This window comes from Dermacentor andersoni, chromosome 2 (genome assembly GCF_023375885.2).
Source record: "Dermacentor andersoni chromosome 2, qqDerAnde1_hic_scaffold, whole genome shotgun sequence".
Taxonomy (NCBI): Eukaryota; Metazoa; Arthropoda; class Arachnida; order Ixodida; family Ixodidae; genus Dermacentor; species Dermacentor andersoni.
In genome coordinates, this window is record NC_092815.1 from 204,632,734 (window position 1) to 204,638,743 (window position 6,010).

The following is a 6,010-nucleotide window of genomic DNA, read 5'->3' on the forward strand; positions in this document are numbered from 1 at the left end:
ATGCGATAATATGGGGCTTATCAAGCATACCACATGCTTAATAGGCAAAACTTTTATCCCGTCGTCTCCACAAGCGACTTGATTTTTTAGGTTTCCTATTATTGTTTCAATTTCATGAGACGTTGTAGGGGCAAGCATGATTGACTCCATCAAGCTATTTATATGTACGCAGTCACTGGAAGTGCCATGCCGTCCTGAATAAACACCTACTTTGACGAAATGCAGATTCATTGCTTCTACTAAATTGTTCCCAGTTAGAAGCACATTGTCAATGCAGATTTCCTTCACACCACAGTCAGCTTGATTTCTTGCTAATATGATGTTTAGTAGCTCCCACGTCTTTTTGCTGTCATTTTGAACGTCCTGGAATTTAGTTTGGAAATAATTGGACTTTGCGTATTTTAGATCCGAGTTCAATTTGTTTCTCAGTTGTTTGAATTCATACAGTACGCATGGATCTCGGGTTTTAAGAAACTGTTGAAATTTTCGGTTTTTCTCTTTTATTCTTCTGTACAGCTCCCTAGTGACCCATGGTTTTCCAATCCGTTTACTTTTCTGGGCACTTTCTGGGAGCGGAAAGGGCAAATCGTAGCAATGCTGAGATTTCATCAAAAAGACCTGGTAAGCCAGTGTGGCGTTGCGTTGCTTGAACACATCATCCCAGTTCTCTTCTGCTATATAGTTATGAAACGTCATCAAGGTTTCATTAGTTATTGCTCTATACAAAATTTTTTCTTGAGGAAAAACATAATTTTTCTCGGAAGGAAAGCCCAAGCAGAACACTGGCAAATGATCGCTGATGTCATATCTGAGAACACCAGCCGTAACATTTGCATCATCTATGTTGGTAACACACACATCAAGACACGTGGCAGTATCTACTGTGACCCTGGTTGGCAGTGATATCAGATTAGAACAGGCATAGGAATTTAGTGTGTCATGAAAGTCTCTTGCGCAAGGACTATCTGATATGGTGTCTATATTGACGTCACCAAGAAGCATAAATGATTTTGTTATAGTCTGTAAAGTGCGAAGAGCATTGTCGATGAAGTCGATAAATTCCATCGATTTGCCTGCTGGCGGTCTGTAGATCGCGCCAACAGTGACGTTCGACAATTTGACAAACAGGCTTTTAATAACTTGATCGCATCTATTCAGGTCGCTCAGCACTTTATACTGTACACTCTCCTTTATAAAAATTGCTATACCACCGCCCCTTTTTATATCCCTACTAAGGCTTACGCACTTGTAACCAGGAAGGTGCGGTGTCGCGTCTGTGTGTGTTAGCCAAGTTTCTGTTAATACTATTGCAGAAAACTTAATGTGTAGGGACTGAAGAAGTATTTCAAGACTATTCACTTTGTTTTTTAGGCTTCGCATGTTTATATGTATAACTGAAAATTGTCTTTTCTTTGACCTGTGCTTTTGATTAAAAGTTTGGCAATCGTAGTACTGGCAATCATTTTGTCCTGCCATCATTTTTCTGAAGTGTGTCGAACAGGTGGGTGCACCATTATCCTTAGTTTATGTTCTCCAGATCAGACTGTTTAGCAATTCTGATAGCTGGCTGGTCCCAAAGACAGATCGAAAAAGTTCAAAAGTACGCAGTCATCCCTTATGTGCGTCAGGTGGGGCATGGGTTAAAAAAGACAGCCATGAAATATAGTGTTCAAGTAATCTTTTCAGCAAAGAACTCCTTAAACAAGGTTTGCAATCTTGTCAATAGACCTAAACAGGCGTCCAAAGCTACATGCAGCGTCAAACACTCGGGGCAGCTTGTGGCATGCTCGGCGGAAGTGGTCTACGTCATTCCGCTTTCGTGCGGCAATATGTACTTTGGGCAGACGGGACGCTGCCTTAACATCCGCCTTAGGGAGCACCAAGGTGCGATCAGGAATGAAACAGGTTCGAATCTGGCCGCGCATTGTAGAGTTTTCTCATGGAAAGCCATGTTTGAACAAACGAAAATATTGTATAAAAATATGCATCAAGTTAACCGCGAGATTGTAGAGGCCTACTTCATGCATGTGAACTCAGGCGCATGCGTCAGCCAGCCTCCTATCACTCTGCAGGATAAAGAATCTGAATTTTTGAATGGCAAGATAGGCTAACACCCTTGTAAGCGTCACTTTACGCGTGTTTACATTTTCTGTACACTATAGTCCGTTGCTTGAAATAATAAACCAGTTGTTAGTCTGCGCTCGTGTTGTGCACTTCCTCTCGTCCTTCGTCCGGGTTGCGCTGCCCACCCATAGGAATATGTTCATCTCTTGAGCACCGCTCGATGATATCGTAATAATATATTGCCGCACGTTGCGGCTATGCCAGTCGGTGCGGTGATGGGGGCGATACCTCAATATATCGCGAAATGAAAACAAGTATAGACCTGCGCTCAAATTTCGCATTACGGTTTATCGTAATCGTCGGTGAATTTTCCTTTTCATCTCCATTCGGGAAAACATAAAAACTTGTAGCCACTGCCTGCGAGCACGCCGCTCTGTTTTCTTCTTCTTATTCTTCTTGGTCTGCATATGTGCACACGCGCAGAGACGCATGGTGGAAAAAATAAGAGCGACGGTGTTACACTCTGTGCGCCGCCCGCAAAAGTCAGAAGGCGTACCACAATTTTCAGCGGGCAATGACGCAGCGTTAAATAAGCTACACTGAATTGGAGGCATTCTACGGAGGCGTATTAGTCTCGCGACGTAAGGTGTCTTCCTGTGCTGAATCAAGTTACCTCGCTTGTAGCATATGTTTCCGTTTGTTGATCTTCATGTGTGTGCATGCGCGTGTAATGAAAGTCTGCGTTATAGATTTTGCAAGGATTGGTAGCTCTAGGCAAATAAATACTCGGTTCAGATGCTTTGCGTGTGTGTTCGGTACAAGTATTGTTGAATGGGCTAGTCGGTGCATCGTATTCTTGTCTCTCTTTAGCGCAACTCTGTCCGAGTGTGAGGGAAAAGTATGGGTGATAGGATGAACGCTAATCTTGTTACCGGTCCTCTTCCTTCATACTCGAAGTGAGTTACGCTAAAGCAAGAAAAGAATGTGCTCGATACATGTGCATGCATGCACAATTGATTTACGTTCCAGCGAGTTTTGAGCGAAAGTTGTACACGCCTCAGACAATCACCACTTTAAGAAGGCGGAAGCATCGGTGCAAAAACACGCACGTACACACACAAACATATCTAATCAATTTTCTTTATTTACTGCTGCCGCATCACGACGCAGCAGTATACATTGTGATAATTTTTATGTTTTAAGGAATTTTTAACAATCGCCTATGGAAGGTATAGCGTAATTCTCGTCCTTGAGCGAGCTTATTCGAAGAGTCGGATACTAGCACAACAAATCGAAACACATATTGAACTAATCAACAAAAGTTGCCTAATTTCCTAATTACTTACGTTACTGCACATGACAATTTACAAGTTGTAGCCGGTAAGCATGCAAGATGTATCAACTTGAAATGAATTTCCAGGACGACACTAACTTCGAGATATTATTTCCGAAAGTGTGGAACGAAACACATGGGCATTGCAGTTATTTTCGTGCTTCAAAGCATAAAAGAGCGTTTTATTAAAAAAGTAAGTGGAGCAACAGTGTATTTTTAGGGCGAGTTTGATAGTATAAGACATTATTACTAGCGCAACAAGACAAGTACTAAAGGAAGAACACGGGACCAGGCTGGACTGTAACTGAATTTATTACTTGTACAAGCAACCATACGTACACAAAGCATCCACTCAACGCATGCGCACTCGAAACATGTAATCATTGTGCACATTAACCATGACCACGTGCCGGTCTGCTCTTTCGCAGATTATCAAGTTCCTTGCCCGAAAGGGCCAAAGAAGGACTGCTAACGCAGGTGTCTCTTTTACAACTCTCAAAACTTCGAAGGTTTCCCGCTCTTCTTGCGTTGCGAAACTACGAAGCACAGTAGTCTTATCGCAGTAAAGGCTACAAGGGCACCTTCTACAATGATCCGCAAGGTGCCCACTCCCCGCTATCGCCTGTACTGTACGTCCCACGATGCCCACGCAGTCTTTTAGTTATGCACCGTCCAGTTTGGGCGACGCAACATCACCCATATGACAGCGGAATCCTGAAAAAAAAAAGAAACTGCAGTTCTGCACTAAAAAAAACAGCCTGGCATGGTTCACACTGCATGCCTTGCCTTAACTACGCTGATTTACTACGCCGCACACGCGTGCAAGCTTGTTGGGTGCTGCAAAATTGGCAGGAACGCCGCATTTTTCCGCCATCATTTTTAGACTGTGCGAAAGTACGTAAGAGATGGGCACGGGACGTGGCTGTGGCACGCCGTCCTCTCGTGTGAGTGCGTTCCCGCCTGCCTCGTTGATCTGGATCTGTTACGGACGCAGTCGTCACTACAGGATATCCTGCTGCTCTCAGGCGTTAAACTTATTGGCTTTGTACGTAATAAGTAGTTTCCTCGCTGTCCCTCATTCGCGCAATTTTTTTAATGAGCCGGATTATAGATAAGAATTGATTCCTTTGAAGAAGAAGAAGAAGAAGGAGGAGGAGAATAATAATAATTTATTTATTCACTCACGAAAATAAAATCACAGTAACAAGATATACAGAAGGAGGTCCCAAAGCTCAAGGCTGTAGGGGGACCTCCTTTTCTAAATTGAAAGATCAAAACAAGTTAGGTTACAGCAAATGCAGCAAAGTTTTAAAATTGTCTACAAGTAATTACACATGACAGCAAAGGAACCGAAACATTATACGATAGTACACAGAATTGCGTTTTGAACAAATAAAAGTAACAAAACAATTCAGGTTAATGCAAATACAGCAAAGAGGTAGAATTGTTAACATGTATTAATGCAAGAAAACAAGTAAACTCAAAACATGGCATAACGCTGCACAGAATTACATCATGTACTGAATTAAAAACAGAACAAATCATGGGAAGCGAAATGTAGCCTAGAGGCAGTGTTCTAACAATAACTGACACAAGGAAACAAGTGGACAGATATGAAGAAATGTGGTGAAATGTGAAATGTTAAAGAGATATAATGGTTTACACATAATGAAGTAAACAGAACATGTTAAATTACATTACAGCACTCCCCCAAGTTCAGTAAATATGAGAATAAATGCTTTTTAAAGCTGCCTATACTAGGAGACAGCTTTATGTCCGTTGGAATACAGTTCCAGTAAGACATCGCTGTGAACGAAGAAGTGAACTTGCCAAAACTAGCTCTGATTTTAGGTAATGAGAAGTTGTTAGCTAATGCAAATCGAGTATTATTATGATTAGCAAGTTGTTCAGTGTTAAAGATTATTTGGGGAATGTTTGAGTGAAGGGAATTATAGACAAGGATTGCCATGTTTAATTGAAATAGTTTATGAATTGTGAGAATGCGATGCTCTTGCAAAAGAGCAGATGCACTACATCGGGGTGACTGGAAAGTAATAATGCGGGTGGCCTGGTTCTGGACGTATTGTAAAGGAACAAGATGAGAGCTATATGTGTTGCCCCAAGCCGCAATGCAGTAGGTGAAGTGACTGTGAATGAATGCATGATAAAGAGAAAGCAAGGTTGGTAGTCTAAAGTATGGACGTGCTTTTATAAGAATCTGGATACCATATCCAATTTTTTGCTTTAGATGTGAAATATCGGTAGTGTACTTTAAGTTGCAATCGAGAACAACCCCCAAAAAACGACAATGACTAGAAGGTTTGATGGTATATCTATCGATAGCTATGGTCGGAGTATTTATTACTCTCTTTTGAGTGGAGTGAAATAGCATGAAGACTGTTTTACAAGGGTTAATTTCTAAAGAGTTGCGTCGACACCAGCGAATAATGTTTTCCAAATCGGTATTGAGCTTAGAAGTTAGGCTATTAATATAGGTGTCAGCAGTTAGAATTGTAGTGTTGTCCGCATAGAGATAACGTTCACAATGCGAAAGATGGGCAGTTAAGTCATTAATGTAGATAGCGAAGAGTAATGGGCCTAATATAGACCCCT